Source organism: Myotis daubentonii, chromosome 6, assembly GCF_963259705.1.
Source record: "Myotis daubentonii chromosome 6, mMyoDau2.1, whole genome shotgun sequence".
Taxonomy (NCBI): domain Eukaryota; kingdom Metazoa; phylum Chordata; class Mammalia; order Chiroptera; family Vespertilionidae; genus Myotis; species Myotis daubentonii.
Genome location: NC_081845.1, coordinates 77,276,843 through 77,296,791, shown reverse-complemented (window position 1 = coordinate 77,296,791; position 19,949 = coordinate 77,276,843). Strand labels below are relative to the sequence as shown.

Below are 19,949 nucleotides of genomic sequence, written 5' to 3'. Positions count from 1 at the left end.
GCTCTCTGTTTACCCCAGGTCGGGGTTTACTCGATAGCTGCCACCACTGTCCATTGTCCACAATGAGAGAACAGCTTTCCTGCTTCCTGGCCAGCAATTCCTGCTAGGAACACACCTTTTCCTTCCGGGTTTGGGAGTGGTTGGGGAGGGGGGGTGGGAGTGACAGTGAAGGGATGGGTGGAGAGGGATTGAGGGTTAGTGCTACCCTGGGCGTTCTAACCCCACTGTTGGTCCCACTGCAGGTGACACGCTTTCTGGGACCGAGGAGGACATACGAGAGGCCCAGAGCCATAACGCCTGTGTGTGACAGAGTTGGACATGGCTGGTGGCTTCCTTGCACCCCCAGGGCCTTTCCCCAGTCTCTCTGCACCTTCAGTTCCCTGGGAGCACGTATCCTGGGCCTGCCATGGGGTGAGATACTGCAGCTTCTGATCCTGCCAGGAGGTGGGTCTAGAGAGCATTGGCCTCACCCGGGGTACTTATCAAGCCTACAGCGTGGGACACACGGAACAAGGATGGTCAGCGCTCGCTATGGGGCTGATTTACTCTGAACTATTCCTCACGTCACTTGCATGCCACTGCTCACCTCCTTAGACACTCCTCTCTTATTTCACCCGGAAATCTGACCACTTCCGGGCTCTGACCTCTGGTCCCTTCCTCCTCTAGGCAGCAGCAAAGACCCAACTCCCACCAGGCCCACTGTTTGCAGGAGTTTGCACAGTAAAGGTGCTAAGCCCTTCGTGACTCAATGTCTTTCACTCCACAGCACAGACACATCTAAGGTGGGGCTGGGTCCAGGAAAATGACAAGCACAGGCTCATCTGGACTGTACCCACTGGTGCCTGGGTCCCCACCCTTCCAGCTCCACTTCTCCCCCCATTTTCTTTCAGGAGCAGCCACACCACTTTGGAGATCCCCAATGTGCTAGCTGGTTTACTCACATCTCAATCCCAGCTGGGGGTTAAGGTCCTATCTCTCCCACCAGGTACCTGGCCCAGAGCAAAGTGTGGGAACATGGATGTGTATCTGTGTCAGTTGGGGATTCTAACATAAACTTTCCCCCCATGATCTTGGTGGGGCACTGGAACTAGAAGTTAAGAGGTGCTCTGAGGAGTTGATACAGGAAACTAGAAGTCATAATATTCAATTTTGCAGAAGGGGCAGCTGGAGGAGGAGGCCATTTCCTGTTCCTCACTCCCTCTCTGACGCTGTCCTAAGGTGCTGGATGTGAGGGAGGATGCAGTAGGTGCCCCGTGGGCGTGACCTCAGCTTGTCCTCACTGCCCTCTTCTGACCATCACTGGTCATGGGCTGGCCCGCCTGGCTCTGTGGCAGGGCCTCCACCTGGGATCCCGGACACTGCAGAGTACCTGTAGTTTCCCCTTTCCAACCTTTGATGTTGAAATCTCTCTCTCTCTCTATCTCTGTCTCTCTTCCTATTTTTTAATTCTTGTTTTTGTATTTTTTTGTGAAAAATTAACATAAAATACTATATTAGTTTCAGGTGTTGCTAAGAGAATGAAAGTTCTCATCACAAGAAAAAAATTGCAAAGAAAAAAAATTGCAACTGTGCACGGTTACAGATGTTAACTAGACTTACTGTGATGACCATTTTACAATACTGTATATATACAAATAACAAATGTTTCTGTTTACTCCCGAAATGCTATCTTGACCCCTCTGTGAGAATCTTGTCCCTCCAAAATCATTCCAGACCACCATGTACTATTGTGTGCAATACACACACACACACACACACACACACACACACACACACACACACTTCTTCTCTTCCTGAGCCAGGCCCTCCAAGAGCAGCAGGTCTGCACACACCTGGGGTCTCTCTGCCCTGAGCCAAAGGGGAGCCCAGCATCACCAAGGACACCATCAGAGCTGCCATCCAGGGGGCCCCAGTGACCTGCAGGACCTCCGTCCTGGAGCCGGGGAAAGGATGGGCCAGACAAGAGAATCCCAGTCACAGCAGCGCTCACTCCATGGGCCTCCCTCCTAAACTATTAGAGTTAATGAGCCAGGACAGCCTCCTAGGTCCCCTGGGTGTGGCCAGGTTCTAAAAAGGAACCAATTAGTAGGAATGGTCACTGTCCAGGCAGAGGGTTGGGGGGAAAGCTCAGGATCCTCCAGGGATTAAGATTCACTGAAATGGTCATGACCAAGGCTTTTAGAATGTAGTTTCTCATTTGCCGTGGACATGACCACAAAACATTTCCCCAATAGGTTTTTTTTCTGCTATGTTGGTACCATAGCATTCAGCCTACTGGGAACATTAAAAAAAAAAAGATTCACTGAAGATAATGTTAGAACAGGGATCCTTCCTGAGCCACAGGTGCCTCATGGGGCTTGTTTATGCTTCCTTTGATCTGGAGCAGATACCAGGCATATCATTCCCCTCCATGGTGACTGCAATCCCCCCCCCCTCCGTCCCCCCGCATGTTTTGGGAAGAAGTCCTAAGCAGTGTGTTAAAGATCCAGAGGGATTAGCCCCCGCTACCTCAACACTCTGAGCACCATCCTTTCTTTGCATTTCAATATTATTTTTTATAATTTTAAAATACCAAACCATTCGCCCAAAGAAATTTACAGACGGCTCCTGGTAGGTGGTAAATATCCTCTTACCTAAATACAAAGCCTAAGGGACAGAATGAGTATGTTTCCAACAAAAAATTAAGCACCATAAAGATGTGGATACAGTAAACAAAACACTTAAAATTATTTAACTAGAGTTATCTATTTGAGCGAGGATGTGTTACAGGAAGGCAATCACACAGGCTTTGAGTGACATTTCCTGTCTGTCAGGCCTCTCTCTGGCTACTTCCTGGCTCTCTGAACATGGAGCAGTTATGTAAGCGTCGGTGACTTAGTTTCCTCTCCTTTAGAATGGAGATTATTGTGGAGCCTATGTAACGGTTTAATTGTAAATCTAATTGGGATAAACTCAGTATTTGTGATTCTGATAAAACAGAGCCTTGCTCATAGGAAGATATCAAAAAATGTTTGTTATAATACAAGACTAGTTCAAAGCAGAAAAACATTTGTTGGTTGTTGAATAAATATAACATCATTACTTTTAGTAAGTTCGATCATTTTGTTAATAAGTAACAGGCTTTGACTACACTTTTACACAAATTTATGATAAAATAAATAATTTATGAAGCAAAGAATAAACTTCACATTCAGTGGAAAAATATTAGAGAAAGACATAAAGATAAAAATTCAAAAAGAAATAAAAGGATAATTAGAAATAATTTAAAATTTTACATTTTGATTATATGTCTGGAAACATCCATCCATCATCAAACTCCTCCAAAATTATCAGAGGTATAAAATGATAAATGTAATACATTTGATAACAATAAAATGAATTCCTATATGATACTAAGAATTAACACTAAATTATAAAGATAATTATCTATTTGGAACAGTAATTAGACATAAAAAATACTCAAGGGTCCACTTCAATAACATATTACCAAGCACCCCCCCCCCCATTAAAAGGAAGGTGATCATAATGTCTCCTTTTAGGGTTCTGCTTCGAACCTCCCATCCCAATGCAGGCCCTGACAGCCCTCTCACCTTTCCCAGCAGAGCCAGCACCCTGTTCCCATAGAGGTGCCCCTTCCCAGGTTGTCTGATTGGCTGAGCCCCATTATGCTGACTTCTCTCCCCCTCCTCCCTCCACAGAGGAGGGAAGTAAGTGCAGGAGTCAGCTCCTCCCTGCCCTTCCCTGCCTCCTCTCCTCACTGTCTGGCTCCTGTGGCCACAGCTGATGCTCCAGGAATAGTAAGGAAAAGAAGACAAGCCTGTCCTTGCCCTGAGTGAGGAGGGTTGCAGGCCTGTGGTCACAGGAGTCACGGTTGATTTGCCACATCCCCTGGCCACCCTCACTTCATCGCTCCATCCTTTCTGCACAGCAGGAAGGAGAGTGAGAAGCTAGGAAACTTCCTGGGTCAGTGGGAAGGGGACACTGAGACAGAAAATTAAACAAGGCCAAACAATTTGAGCCACGACAGCCAGCTAGTGAACTGAAAGACCTTATCTTCTCTAACCAGGACACTCCCCTCCCTAATTGGAGAGGACATAGCTTAAATCACCCTGGCCAGGGAAAATAGAGAACAAAGGCCCAACTAGTGCCATTATTGCCAGCTAATCCCAAGGACAGATGAAGCTGGGGTGCAAATAACAAAAGCCCATTACAGCCAGATGACCCAAGATAAAAGTAAAACAGTAAAGCCGACCAAAGAATAAGCCCAAACTCCCTAGGCTCATTTTGATGTATCAGCATATTAAAAACTCACCTGGAAAGCTGATGAATATTTCACTGGAACCCTCCCCTATGATTGTCGCTGTTAGGTTAGGTGTCTCAGGAAGCGGCATAAGAAATAAAGAGTCGAGTGAATCAGAAAAGAAAAGGAAAGGAAAGGTTTATTGCGTCCCCAGGAGACCCACGTACCCCAAGGACAGGGCACGTGGATTCACGCCAACAGGGAGGGGGGCGCTTTTTTTTATACTGCAGTTGTGTGAGGGGCGGGAACATGAGCTGAGGTATTCAGCTGAGAAAGTTTCCGCTGCAGGGGGTCAGCAAGGTATTCAGGAAGGAGTCAGTATCTGTGTGGGGGTCGTGTTGATTCAGGGAGAAGCCAGTATCTGTGTCTGGCACGCTGATCTGTTAGAAATGGCAGGGGAAGTCCATTATCTGCATGTATCCGATCCTGGGCTCTCTCTGACCTAACAGTCGCCTGCAGGAAAGAAGATAAAAAAAACCCCAAGACAAAGACCCAGTGCAGCTCACTGTAGAGCACGCCCATGCCCCTTCGCAGGCATGAAGTTTTGACCTCCTAAACGCTAAGGGTCCCCAGGAGACTTGCTGCCAGGGGAGCAGTGGGCAGCGGGAGCTCATCTTGGGCTCACCCCTGACCCTGTCTCCAAGGCCCGCTTTCTCTCACTTACCAGGGAGCTAACAGCAGCCCTGCCCTGGCTACTTCTTGTTAGGTCGGAGAGAGCCCAGGATCGGATACATGCAGATAATGGACTTCCCCTGCCATTTCTAACAGATCAGCGTGCCAGACACAGATACTGGCTTCTCCCTGAATCAACACGACCCCCACACAGATACTGACTCCTTCCGGAATACCTTGCTGACCCCCTCCAGTGGAAACTTCCTCAGCTGAATACCTCAGCTCACGTTCCCGCCCCTCACCCAACCGCAGTATGAAAAAAGCGCCCCCCTCCCTGTTGGCGTGAATCCACGTGCCCTGTCTTTGGGGGTACGTGGGTCTCCCGGGGACGCAGAATAAACTTTCCTTCCTTCCTTCCTTTTCTGATCAACTCTTTTTATTTCCTTCGCCGCCTCCTGAGCCATCTAACCTAACACTTCTTTCTTCTGTTTCTTGTGTTAACGCAAAAACATTCAAACCTGTTAAGAATTTTTGTGAGTTCATTTGATCCAAACTGTCAACAATTGCGAGGAAGCAGAATCTCAACGGATTGGGATAATGCTCCAGAGAATGGCGGTTTTTCACCTTGTTTTATAGACATAAGTGGGATACATGAAATCCATTGGTGATAGGTTAGAAAGGCGGGAGAAAGCAAAGCGGGGAAACCTCTGGGATTGGATAAAATGTAAAATGATAGACACATACTTCTTTTACTTAGGTGAGTGCAGGATAGTTAATAAACAATTAGCATGATAACAATAACAATGAAAGAATTTATGGTCTCTGGCGCATTTGATTGTGCCCTCAGGGGTCCAGAAAAAGGGAAGTTACAAGTTACCCAGACATTTCATAGTTGTGTTTGTGTAGATGCAAAAAGACAATAGGCTCAGTTAAATGGACCTTATTAGTGAAGATACTGGCCTAGGACATAACTACCCACCACCACTGCTTTTAGTTTAATTTCAGACCATCCTTTGTGGTTGCTTCAGGTCTTTAAGTTTGCAAGACCGCCATGCAGGCCTTTCCTGAGCTTGTCTGGTTCCCATTGAAGTATGGTACCCATTTGCTTTGTTTAACAATGGACAGGTTACTTTGATTTTCTAAATTGTAAAAGTCATCCCATTTGATTGAATGCCTATTGACTGAATGACTCTTCCATTAATTGTGATCTTACTGGTTATCGAAGCACATTCTTCTGTACCTGGGAAACAGGACAGCACAATTACCCTAAATTGTTTTAGTGGCCACAGGTGGTGCGTTCCAGCTGCCTCAGTGGTCCCGAGACGAGGACAGCACAATTACTCTAAATTGTCCTGATAACTCAGTGATGTGGAGAACCAAAACTGTAATTTAGATAACATGCCTAAGTTTAACCCAGGTTACCCAAGGGCTCTAGATAATGTATTTCTGTCAATTCAGTGACCCTGAGACGCGAAACTGTAATTAACATGCTTAATTCTGCTTCTGTAATCTGCTTTTTTGGGAGCCAGGTGCCACATTCCAAATCCTGGGATGTAATCAATACCTGTGTGATTTTTTGCCTATATAATCCTGGAACTGTGACTAAATGGTTGCTATGAGATTTGGGAATGGCCCCTCATAGTCCCGGATTGCAATAAATGTGACTCTTTAATTTGACTTTTTGAGGCGTCCTTCTGTGATTTGCGGGGTACATTACAACACCATGATATTGATGTTGTTTGTGAACAGTGACGCTGAGATGAGCTCGGCGTGCAGGATTGAGTTTAGAGAAGCAGAGGGCTATTGCCAGTCAGGCAAGTAGCAAAGCCCCCAAAGCTCTCCTGGCTTTAATTTGGGGAGTACAGCAAATAACAATGGAGTACAGCAAGTAGCAATGATTAACAGGTATGCTTATGAGATCATCAGAGCTAAGTTATACATTAAACTGTTAATTTCCTATGTTATACAAAGACCCTTTCCACCTGCAGCAGTGTACCCTCCCTTAAACTTTCCATGCCCTCATGGACTATTTATCACCTCAAGGAAAGTTCTGCCTCTGAACAATAAGTATTGCTTGTGTTAACGTAAAAAAACCATTGAAACCTGTAAAGAATTTTTGTGAGTTTATTTGAGCCAAACTATCGACATATGCCGGGAAGCAGAACCTCAACTAATTGAGATAGTGCTCCGGAGAATGGCAGGGTTACATCCGTATTTATACATGAAGTTCAAAGGAGGAACATAGGTGGGTTACATGAAATTCATTGGTGATAGATTAAGGAGGAGGGATAAAGCAAAGCGGGGAAACCTCTGGGATTGGATAAAAAGCAAAATGATGAACACATACTTAGGTGGGTGCAGGAACAATTCACATGATAAATGAAGGAATCTGCTGCATCTGTCCTGGGCCCAGCACACCTGGCTGTGCCCCAGGGGTTCCATAAAAAGAGAAGTCACAAGTTACCCAGATATCCCAAGGAGATGTTATCTTAGATGCAAAAAGGCAGATAGGCTCAGTTACCGTAAAGTGGACCTTGTCAGTGAATATACGGGCCTAGGGCGTAACTGCCCACCATAACTGCTTTCAGTTTCAGTTTAATTTCAGACCATCCTTTGTGGTTATTTTAGGTCTCTGAGTCTGCTAGGCTGCCACGAAGGCCTTCCCTGAGCTTGTCAGGTCAGCGTGTGGCCCCTTTCGTCCACACTTGCAAGACTTTGTTCTGACGTGGCCTGCTTGCAGGCTCCTGCCTTTTCTTGGCAGAACGTCCTCTTCTAGTTAACTTCTCATTCCACTTGTCCAGCTACACACGTGGCCTTTTTTTCCATCCACTCTAGGGAGCCAAAGCCAAGTGCCACCTAGGCTCTCTCCTGTTGCTTCTTCTCCCCCAAGTCCTTCCTTTGTTTCACTGCCCCCAGCTTTTTTTTTTTTTTTTAATATATTTTATTGACTTTTTTCAGACAGGAAGGGAGAGGGATAGAGAGTTAGAAACATCGATGAGAGAGAAACATCGATCAGCTGCCTCCTGCATACCCCCCACTGGGGATGTGCCTGCAACCAAGGTACATGCCCTTGACTGGAATCGAACCTGGGACCCTTGAGTCCACAGGCCGACGCTCTATCCACTGAGCCAAACCAGTCGGGGCTCACTGCCCCCAGCTTTAATAAATGTCCTTGCAAAAGCTCCTGGACTCATTTCATGAAATCTTTGCTACACCAAGTTAGGTAACACTGCAGCAGCGATTTGCAACCTTCTCCGTCTCATGGCACCCACCAAGTAATGACTGAAATTGTGCAGCACACACTGCAGCCAGCCTGAGGCAGACCCGCTCTGTGTCAGCCCCTGTCCTGTAACACACAGACCCCTCTACATATCCTTCTGAGTCAGTCGCACCCGTCTGCACCTTCAGTCTTCACTCCCTTGGAAATGAGGGGAGCTGGTCCCAGATGCAGGGCATGATTTGGGAGGGGAGCTGTGACAGGGGAGCGTGGCACTGGGCACTGACTGGGGCAGGGGTGGGGGCAAACAAGACGCAGGAGCTGCTCATGAGCAGGGAGAGAGGCACCTCTGTGCGTGTCACATCTGCTGAGCCCTCAGCCTGTGCCTCGGGGGGTCTCACTCTGCATCGGCGATTTGCACTTTTCCGTCTCAGGGCACACTCTAATGACTGCAATTCTGCAGCTCACCAAAAATATAGTGTACTTTTGCCAATCTGATTCTTTAAAAAGGTATAATTTGAATTCATTCACACCAGATGGCCATTTTGTGTCAGTTGTTGACATTCTTTTCATTTGACAACCTAAGGGAAAAGAGGTCAGTGCCCCTGACTAAAGACGGGTACTGCATGTTTTAAAAATTGTGGCGCCCAAGGGTGGAAGTAGAATGCCCAAGGCTGCAGTCATGGCGCAGGAAGAGGAAGATATTCGGGACGACAGTTTGAAGGAGAAGCAGAAGGCGACCAAGGCCAGGTGTCCTCCAGTCAATGGAAGTACGAGTACTGGACCCGACAGTGGGTGTCCCGGCACAGGCGTGGGGAGATGCTCCGGAGAAGCTTTCGAGCAACGTGCAATGGCCACACTTGGGTCCATGACAGATACTGAGACGGTGGAGCCCCTCCTAGCAGTACAAGTAGAAGCACAAGGAGCGGGTTTCTGTTTCGCTTTTTGGATGATTGGTTTTGTAAGTTCAGTCAGAGGAACTCTTCCTGCCTCAGGAAATGAAAGTACTTAATCTTGAGCAAGTAAATGTCAAATTATGGTCAACTGGGTGTGGAGAAGAGTTCTCATTGCCCAAGCATCCTCAGGGAATGGAAGTCAAGGCAGTAGCATAGTCAGCCATGCAGGTCTACACTGAAGGGAAGCCAGCGGGTTTGTGATCATTGACATTTAAGATAAAGAAGAAACTCCTATGAAGAACTGTTTTGTTTTCTCTTCCTTTTGAGAAGATACCATGATATAAATTCTACAGTCTCTGATGATATATGATGGTTTGCAGAACAGAAATTTTTTGCTTAAAGTATGACTTTCACAAATGGAAAATCAAGGCACAGCCTTTGTCTGTATTAACCAGATATTCGAATGTTAAAGAATTCTTCCGGTGGCAAGTGTGGTTCCTTATTAATTAACTCCTTGCTGTGGCAACAGGTGCCTCACTCCCTTCCGGTGGAATGCCAGCCCTCCAGCCTGGTCCCAAAAGGGAGCATTCGTGTAAACAGTAACCTGAGAGATACTGAAGCCTTCCGCTCTTATCGAATCCAATTTGGGAGAAAACATGATAATTTGAAGAATTTTACTATCAAGATTTCACTTTCCCTCCAAATTGGTCAAGACATATATTTTTGATATGTATATTAAGAGAGGTTGTATTTCGGCTGTAGGACAGAGCCATCCTGTATTCCAGCTGCATATCTTAGAAGAAATAATTCTAATTGGACAATTGGGAGACTTCTCTAGAAAGAGCCCTAATTTTCTATCTCACTTTTTTTTAAGCACTGCTGTATTGACACTATATTTTCCCACAAGAAAAAAACTTAATGCCCTTAAAAATGGGCTCTTCGAGAGAGAACCAAGATGGCGGCATAGGTTAACGCCGGAGTTTGCTGCTTTGAACAACTACTTCAAAAGTGAAACCAAAAAACGGAAGGGACATCACCCAGAACCACAGGAACGCTGGCTGAGTGGAAGTCCTACAACTAGGAGGAAAGAGAAACGCACACGGACACTCAGAGGAGGCGCAGTGCTGAAGTCAAATTCTGAGGTGCGGAGTGCGTGGAGCGGGCTGGCGGCAGAGGGCGCGGTTGTTGTTTTCAATCGGGAGGGAGTCGCAGACTCTGAGCACCAGATCCGGGCGAGTCTTTAGGGACCCAGACTCAAACGGGAGAAGCGGGACTGTCTGGCTTCGGTCAGAGCGAGTGCAGCTTTCTCTCCGAGCTTTGCAGCGGGTGCTGGGACTCAGAGAGGCAGAGCCCCTGGGGACAGGACTGAGAGCCGCCATAACTGCTCTCTCCGGCCCACCCTGTTGATCCTGTGCGACCCGCCCCACCCAAGCCCTGCACAGAGGCATTTGCCGGATAGCCTCAGGCAAAGGCTAGATTAGCACCTCCCTAGAGGACAGAAGTTCTCTCACTGCTGACACAGCTGATTCTCATAGCCACTTGGCCTGGAGGTCAAACCCTCCCTGGAATTAGCTACAACAATCAAGATTTAACTATAAGACTGCGAACAAAGACCACTAGGGGGTGCACCAAGGAAGCATAACAAAATGCGGAGACAAAGAAACAGGACAAAATTGTCAAAGGAAGATATAGAGTTCAGAACCACACTTTTAAGGTCTCTCAAGAACTGTTTAGAAGCTGCCGATAAACTTAATGAGATCTACACGAAAACTAATAAGACCCTCGATCTTATATTGGGGAACCAACTAGAAATTAAGCACACACGGACTGAAATAACGAATATTATACAGACGCCCGACAGCAGACCAGAGGAGCGCAAGAATCAAGTCAATGATTTGAAATGCGAGGAAGCAAAAAACACCCAACCGGAAAAGCAAAATGAAAAAAGAATCCAAAAATGCGAGGATAGTGTAAGGAGCCTCTGGGACAGCTTCAAGCGTACCAACATCAGAATTATAGGGGTGCCAGAAGATGAGAGAGAGCAAGATATTGAAAACCTATTTGAAGAAATAATGACAGAAAACTTCCCCCACCTGGTGAAAGAAATGGACTTACAGGTCCAAGAAGCGCGGAGAACCCCAAACAAAAGGAATCCAAAGAGGACCACACCAAGACACATCATCATTAAAATGCCAAGAGCAAAAGATAAAGAGAGAATCTTAAAAACAGCAAGAGAAAGAAACTCAGTTACCTACAAGGGAATACCCATACGACTGTCAGCTGATTTCTCAACAGAAACTTTGCAGGCCAGAAGGGAGTGGCAAGAAATATTCAAAGTGATGAATACCAAGAACCTACAACCAAGATTACTTTATCCAGCAAAGCTATCATTCAGAATTGAAGGTCAGATAAAGAGCTTCACAGATAAGGAAAAGCTAAAGGAGTTCATCACCACCAAACCAGGATTATATGAAATGCTGAAAGGTATCCTTTAAGAAGAGGAAGAGGAAGAAAAAGCTAAAGATACAAATTATGAACAACAAATATGCATCTATCAACAAGTGAATTTAAGAATCAAGTGAATAAATAATCTGATGAACAAAAAAAAAAAAAAAAAAGGGCTCTTCTATCATGTAGTTTTATATTAAAGCCAATATGTTTATACAGTTAAATAAAAATGGGAGAATTAAAAACATTTTTTTTTTTTTTTTTTGGTTTTTAAAAATTATTTAAGCTCTTCCTTTCTGAGAAGACAGGAGGCCAGGAAAACAACTTTACATTTATCTGAACTTTTGCCCGGACCAGTTTGGCTCAGTGGATAGAGCATCTGCCAGTGGACTGAAGGGTCCCAGTGGACTGAAGGGTCCCAGGTTCGATTCTGGTGAAGGGCACATACCTTGGTTGCGGGCACATCCCCAGTAGGGGTACGCAGGAGGCAGCTGAATCAATGTTTCTCTCTCATAGATGTTTCTAACTCTCTATCTCTCTTACTCTCCCTTCCTCTCTGTAAAAAATCAATAAAGTACATTTAAAAAAATAAAATAAAATTATCTGAACTTTTGTCTGGCCATGGTTGCTCAGTGGTTGAACATCAACTTATGAACCAGGAGGTCACAGTTCTATCCCAGTCAGGCAACATGCCTGGGTTGTGGGCTCAATTCCCAGTGTGGGGCGTACAGCAAGCAGCCAATCAACGATTCTCTCTCATCATTGTTGTTTCTAGCTCTCCATCTCCCTCTCTCTCTCCCTCTCTGAAATAAATAAAAGTATATTTAAAATGTAAAAAATAAGTAAATCAATAAAAATTGTGACGGCACGTGCGTTGAAAATCGCTCTCTGAGAACTGCTGTGCTGGGTCAGCCTCTTTGCAATCCCACTCAAACCATCTCCTCCTGGGTTCAAGTTGCTCCCAGCTAAATCGTCCATGGCCTCCAGGGTGGAAAGGAAGGCTTTACATGCCCTGCACCTGAATTCTTCCTCCTCCTGCCAGTTCTTCTCAGGTAGAGATTTCTTCAAAAGATTCCTGAGTTACTTTGAATCCTGACTCAATCTCTGTTCTTTCCTTTGCACGTTTAATGTACTGTATGTCTCAAGAATATCAATTGCCCACTATGTGTGCTTTTCTAAGCTGCCAACTTGGTCTCAAAGTCTGGTTGCCCAGCTCATGGTGCAGGGGGAAACCCCTTCACACCCCAGTCTCCTCAATCACCCACTGGGTGTCCTCGATGCTCCTCCTCCCAATGGCTCCTCAGCAAATGGCTCCAGGAAGCAGCAGCCACAGTGCCCCGCACCCACCCGGAGCGACAGGGGAGGAGGAGGACTTACCATTTTAAACTGCAGATTTTCCTTGCTGCTTATTTTTATTTTTTCACTAGAGGCCCGGTGCACAAAATTCATGCATGGGGGTGGAGGGGTGTCCCTCAGCCTGGCCTGTGCCCTCTCGCAATCCGGGAACCCATGGGGTATGTCCGACTGCCAGATTAGGCCAGATCCCACAGTTGGACATCCCTCTCGCAATCCGGGCCCTCTGGTCCTAACCACTGGCCTGCCTGCCTGATTGCCCCTAAACACTCTGCCAGCCTTCCTGATCGCCCCTAACCATGGGTGGCTGCCTGGCTCCCTCCCTCTCAGCCACAGATGGTCACCTGGGCTGGGGTCCCTCCCACCATCTTGCCCCTCCCTCACAGCCTCAGAGGCTTCCTGGATCCTGCAGCAGCCGCCCGCTCAGAGGAGCTGGAAGGTCTGGAAGGACGAAGGTCCAGAATGACTTCCACTCTAATTAGCATATTACCCTTTTATTATATAGGACTAGAGGCCCAGTGCACAAAATTCATGCACTGGGGAGAAAGGGGGGTGTCCCTCAGCCCAGCCTGCATCCTCTCAGTCTGGGACCCCTCGGGGGATATCCACCTGCCAGTTTAAGCCAGCAGTCAGACATCTCTCTCCCAGTCCAGGGCTCTTGCAGTCCGGGACCCCTCAATCCTTACTTCCTGCCACCACCACTGGGCTGGCCAGCCATGAGCCTGGTTTCTGGCTGAGAGGAACTCCCTCTGTGGGAGTGCACTGACCTCCAAGGGGCAGCTCCTGCATTGAGCGTCTGCCCCCTGGTGGTCAGTGTGCATCATAGTGAGCATTGTTCTGCTGTTCATTCGATTTGCATATGCTTTTATTATAAGGGGTGTTTTTACTGATTTTTTTTTCTCTTAGAGAGAGGAAGGGAGGTAAAGGAACATGGATGAAAGAGATACATGGATAGGTTGCCTCCTCCACAACCCCTACTGAGAATCAAGCCTGAAACCCAGGCATGTGTTCTGACCAGTTTCATTGAACCTGGGACATCTTAGTGCAGGGGCCCACGCCTAGTCAACTGAGCCACACTGGCCAGGGCCTTCTGTTTATTTTGAAGTAATTCTGTATCTTACTTTGGGTTTGTGGAGTCAGCTTTGGAGTCAATTAAGTACAGGAGGCAGCTGATCAATGATTTTCTCATCACTGACGTTTCTATTTCTCTCTTCTCCCTTCCTCTTGAAATCAATAAAAATATATTTTTCGAAAAAGGCGCAGAGAGATGACCCAGCTGAGGAGAGACCACTTCAAAGCCCAGGATGCACTGACCAGGAAGTGGACACAGCTCCTGACCACAGTCGGTGCTCACAGCCTCTCCTGTTCCCACCTGCAACAGACTCAGCACAGCAAACACATGGGTTCTAGAAAGTTCTCAATGATTCCAATTATTCCCTCTCAAATTTTAGAATCTTCTCCTCTACTTAACCCATCAGCCCTTCATGGCAAGAAACGGGAAAACAAATTCACATCCAGAGTCTTATTTCAATCAAGGCAGTAAGAAGTTGCCACTCAGTGCACCACGAAGTACAGACAGGGATGGGGAGGGCCCAGCCCCCGCTGTGCTGGACAGGAAAAGTGGGGGGAGGGGGCGAGCCTCCCACCTCCTCATGTTATGCTGATAGGAAGGCACACACATGCAATGCCCTTTGCAGAAAGAAATCAGAGCTTCTTAATTTATTTCTCATATTGAAAATAATTTTAATTGATACATCACAAAAGCATTGAACATGCAAGTAATGTTAATAAAAATGTTTAAATAAAATATTTAAAACAAAACAGCAGTGCAGAAAATAAACTGTGTGCATAATCACACATATTTTAACACTTCCACATTCATTTGGGAACTTGGGCCTTTCAATTTTGGAACCATGTTAACTTACAGGCAAATGAAGGAATGTAATGAACATATTCTACAGAAAGTTATAACCTGGAAAACTACTTCCCTAGAGTATTATTGCCAAACAGTAATTAAATGTTTTTGAGAATCAACAATCTGAATTTATTTTTTTTAAATCAGAGGTTCTTGATGTTTGGGCTATCAGACAATATAACCCTTAATGGCCATTTGTACACTTCCCGCCACAGGGGAGCAAGAGCAGGAAAAACTTTTTTATTTGTTTTTTGTTATTTTTTTCCAATTGTTTTATTGCTTAAAGTATTACAAAGAGTATTACATGTCTCATTTTTTCCCTGCCCTTAACAATTCCCCGGCCTCCCCTACATCTCAGTGTCTTATGTCCATTGGTTATGCTTATATGCATGCATAGAAGTCCTTTGGTTGATCTCTTACCCCTCCCTCCCGCCCCCCAACCCTCCCTGGCCTTCCCGCTGTAGTTTGACAATCTGTTCGAGGCAGCTCTGCCTCTGTATCTATTTTTGTTCATAAGTTTATAATGGTCTTTATTATCCATGAATGAGTGAGATCATGTGGTATTTTTCCTTCATTGACTGGCTTATTTCACTTAGCATAATGCTCTCCAATTCCATCCAGGCTGTTGCAAATGGTAAGAATTCCTTCTTTTTTATAGCAGCATAGTATTCCATCGTGTAGATGTACCACAGTTTTCTAATCCATTCATCTACTGATGGGCACTTTGGCTATTTCCAGATCTTAGCTATGGTGAATTGTGCTCCTATGAACACAGGGGTGCATATATCCTTTCTGATTGGTGTTTCTGGTTTCTTGGGATATATTCCTAGAAGTGGGATCACAGGGTCAAATGGGAGTTCCATTTTTAGTTTTTTGAGGAAACTCCACACTGTCTTCCATAGTGTCTTCCAAGAGCAGGAAAAACTTGCTAGACACCAGGAGTTAGACCATGTAAGCAATTGAAATTTTCCAAAAGGCACCTGATCCCACACCTGCATTCTATCCCCATTCCAACCCACCTATTCAGCCCCCAGACCAGAGTTTCCTGCCAGTGACTGCATATAAGGACATGGATATCTTGGGTGTTGCCATCATCCACCCAACCTCCACTTGGCTCGATGCTGTGCAGCCCTTCCCTTTGGGTATCCCATCCCCCACCCTCTTTCCTTAAATAAATTCGTTTTTTCTTTATTTCCATTCAAGATGGCTATGTAGCCTGCCCACGTATCACCATGCTAACCTCTCACTTGAGTCACAAAGTGGGAGTGTAGACAACTGTCGCATGACTCAGTCCCCCACTGAGCACCACAAAGTAATGACAGGGATGGGGAGGGCCCAGCCGGGCTCTGATGGACAGGAAAGTGTGAGAAGGGCGAGTAGTGGGCAGGTGTGGGCCAGCCTCCCACCTCCTCACTTTATGCTGACAGGAACACACACATTCAAATGCCATTTGCAGAAGGAAATCAGAGGTTCTTGAATCACAAAGTAGGAGCTCGAACAAATCTCCCATCACTCAGTCCCCCACAAGGCATGTGCCTCACGCTATGGAAGAAAATGATCATGAAATATTCAGCTCTGTGGCTGTAAGTGGTGACATTCTCAACAACCCATGCAGGCTCACTATGTCCCAAAAAAACCCCATCACCCAGATCTGTCCCCTCGTTACATCGGGGTTTTACCTTTAAAAGCCAAGAGAGATTGATCAGAGCTCTGGGTACTGTAGCTGCCTGAGGTAGAACAAAACAGGATGTGGTCAGAGCACCCAAGAGAGGGACTAAAGGAGTAACTATGGGGGTGAGGTCCCCTATGGGCTCCCCTATGCACTGTAATATGGTCTCAGGGGTCACCCATCCATACTCACTGGCAGCCTGGACATAGCTCCCTCCTTGTCCACCTGTGGGAAGAAAACATCCTGTGAGAAGACAGGGAGGAGGCAGGGCCATGAGTTCCTAAAGCAGCGGTTCTCAACCTGTGGGTCACAACCCCTTTGGGGGTTGAACGACCCTTTCACAGGGGTCGCCTAAATACATCCTGCATATCAGATATTTACATTACGATTCATAACAGTAGCAAAATTACAGTTATGAAGTAGCAACGAAAATAATTTTATGGTCGGGGGTCACCACAGCATGAGGAACGGTACTAAAGGGTCACAGCATTAGGAAGGTTGAGAACCACTGCAACCTAAAGGAACTCTTAGTCCTGGAGCCCAGAGAAGTTTCCATATCTGTGACTAGAGACCCAGGGCAGGATCAGGAAACCCGAGGAAACTACACGTGGGAGACTGACCAACCATCCTCCCAGAGGTCTGTCCTCAGCAGGGACCTTCCGCCCTGACCTGGGAGTGCTGGGAACCAGGCCCCATCACTGGAATCATCAGGTGATGAATCTGTCCCTCATTTCCACACGTGTCTGACTAAAGAGTGAGTGTCAGCAAATAGGGGCCCACACTGGGCAACCACACGTGTGGGGATGGTAGTTGCCCTTAATGAAGCAGAACACACTTCTGCCTGAGCTTGCAACCCCCAGTGAGACAAGACACTCGGGCCCACCCCTTTCCCTACCTGAACGCTTCCTCCTCCACATCACAGCTCCAGTGACCACAGCTCCAAGGATGACCAGGCACACAACGAGGCACACAGGGGCGATGGTGGCCCAAGGAGGCGGCTCTGGTAAGGGAAGGGGAGGTGAGGGCCCTGACCCCCAGGCCTCAGCCTTGACCCCACTGAAGTCCTCCACAGGCCCCTGCTTCCCTGAGAACAGGCTCTGTGCCCATGCCCCTCCTCACCCCATCTCAGGGTCAGGGGCTCGGGCAGCCCCTCGTGCTGCACATGGCACGTGTATCTCTGCTCCTCTCCACGGGCCACCACCAGGGCCGCCCACTTCTGGAAGGTCCCATCCCCCGCAGGCCTGGTCTCCACCAGCTCCATGTCCTGGGTCTGCTCCTCCCCATCACGCTGCCAGCTCAGGCTGATGTCCGCAGGGTAGAAGCCCAGGGCCCAGCACCTCAGGGTGACCTCACGGTCAGAGATGGGGTGGTGGGTCACGTGTGTCTTTGGAGGGTCTGAGGAGAAGGGGGAGGAAATTCAGGGACTTGGCACTGTCAGGGGACCCTCCAGCAGCACGAGGGAGCCCACAAGCACCACCAGCCTGGACAGAGCACCTGGGGATGACCTCTCCTCTTTAGAAATCCTAGTCAGAGTGACACAGCCCAGGGCAGGAGGCAGGTCTCAGGGGGAGAAAGATTTCTGGTCCTGTCCTGGGTGGAGGCCAAAGGACTCAGAAAAGTCGGGGTCAGACCTCAGATACACTGGGGGAGGGGCAGGGAGCAGGGCCTGAGAGAGCAGGTCCCCCATGGGTCCCTGAGCCACTGCAGGGTCAGTGGGAACCGCTGCTCAGTTCCTTCAGGCTGGTCTCCCCTCTAATTGTCCCTGAGAGACTGCACCCCTAGGTGTCCCTGAGAGAAGGGAGGGCGTCACTTTCGGGAACTGGATCTGAAAGAAAATTCCCTGGCCCAAAGGAGAGGCGTTCTTCCTCTGATCCCATTCCCTTCTCCTTGCAGGACCCCAGCCCCAGGGGAGAGGAGGGAGGCCCCAGGCCCCTGGTACCTGCGCGCTGCAGCACCTCCTTCCCCATCGCCAGGTATCTGCTGAGCCACTCCAGGCACTCCCCCTGCAGGTAGTGTCTCCTTTCCTCCGCTACACCTTCGGCCTCCCACTTGCGCCGGGTGATCTGAGCTGCGGTGTCGGCCGCGGTCCAGGAGCGCAGGTCCTCGTTCAGGGCGAGGTAGTCGGTGCCGTCGTAGGCGGACTGGTCATAACCGCGGACGAGGCGCCCGTCGGGTCCCATTTCGCAGCCAAACATCAACTGGAAGGTGTGAGACCCTGACCCACACCCCTGGAGGTCAGGTCCCGCCCACCCAGCCCGGACTCCATCCAACCCTCAGGATGAAGCCGAAACTGAAAGTGCAACCAGGCCCTCCCGGGTGGGGGCCAGGAGGGTCACGCGGCTCAGGGTGAAGCTCGGACCCGGACAATCGGGGCGACCCCGGTCCGGCCGTGGGGATGGGGGTCATGACAGGGTCCCAGGCCCGGGGCCCAGGGCTCACCGTCCCGGCTCTGGTTGTAGTAGCCGCGCAGGATGTCCAGGTTCAGTCGGAAACTCTGTGCGGCGACCTCGGCGTTCCGCGTGTTCAGGTCCCAGTAGCCCGGCTCCTCCTGCTCCATCCACGGCGCCCGCGGCTCCATCCTCGGGCTCGCGGAGTCGCTGTCGAACCGCACGAACTGAGTGTCGTCCACGTAGGCGACGACCACGAAGCGGGGCTTGCGATGTCCGGGCCGGGACTCAGCGGTGAGGAAATGTCTCAAGGAGTGGGGGCCTGCGGGCCGGAGGGAGGGGCTGACACCCCCGACCATCCTCCCAGCGCCGTTCGGGGCCGAGGTCTGTAGGACAGGATGGGGTCCGGCTTTGGGGGTCTGGGCGGGGGGGGGGGGGGAGGTGTGGAGACGCGCCAATTCGGGGTCCTGCGCCCCCGCCGGGTGCCCTCGCTCCTCCCCCGCAGAAGCCGTTCCCTCCCGACCCCGCACTCACCCGCCCAGGTCTGGGTCAGGGCCAGGGCCCCCCCAGAGCAGCAGGAGGTTGGTTGGGGGCCCCGTGAGCAGCATCCTCAGGGTCTGGGGAGTCTGAGTCCTGGTGAGTCCACAGAGACTTCTAACTGGGAGGGAGGTGACCCTGATTGGCTTCTGTAGCACCTGCCACCCAATGGGAGTGAGAACTGGGGCCGCGTCACGAGTATCCAGGAAGGAGGGCCCCACACAGGGTGTGAGAAGGAGAAGTGAAACTGCGGGGAGGTGGGGACTCCACAACACTGAGTTTCCCGCTTCAGTCTCCGCCCTCGGGCTGGGACCCTGAGACCAGGCCTGGGACCTGGGACGTTGCCCTGACACCTCCCCTGCACGGAGAGCTCTGTCACTCCCTCTCCCTCAGTCCTGCCCAGGGGCTGTGTGAGAACCAGGGAGACTCCCCAGGCTGGGACCAGCCCTTTCCTCCCCTTCTCCTCTTGAAACCCCTCTCCCTGAAATGCACTCTGCTTCCTACCCATTATCTCTGCCCCTTGACACTGGTAGGTCGCTGAAGGAGGAAAGCACAAGGCCAGAATGGTGAGGGATTACAAATTTATTCAATCATCCGCACACTAGGTGGCTGAGC

The 19,949-nt window shown here is 48.8% G+C and overlaps 1 non-coding gene and 2 pseudogenes across 1 annotated transcript; 2 read left to right on the top strand and 1 right to left on the bottom strand.

Annotated features, from left to right (window-relative positions):
* The window catches only part of LOC132237216 (patr class I histocompatibility antigen, A-2 alpha chain-like), a 34,917-nt pseudogene extending 15,497 nt beyond the window's left edge, over positions 1 to 19,420 (bottom strand).
* On the top strand, positions 2,161 to 2,286 carry LOC132237810 (small nucleolar RNA SNORA32). The gene has a single exon (XR_009453638.1). It is a non-coding gene; the product is annotated as a small nucleolar RNA SNORA32 (small nucleolar RNA).
* Positions 8,712 to 9,286, top strand: LOC132236613 (protein archease-like; annotated as a pseudogene).
* Positions 19,421 to 19,949: the final 529 nt, after the last annotated feature.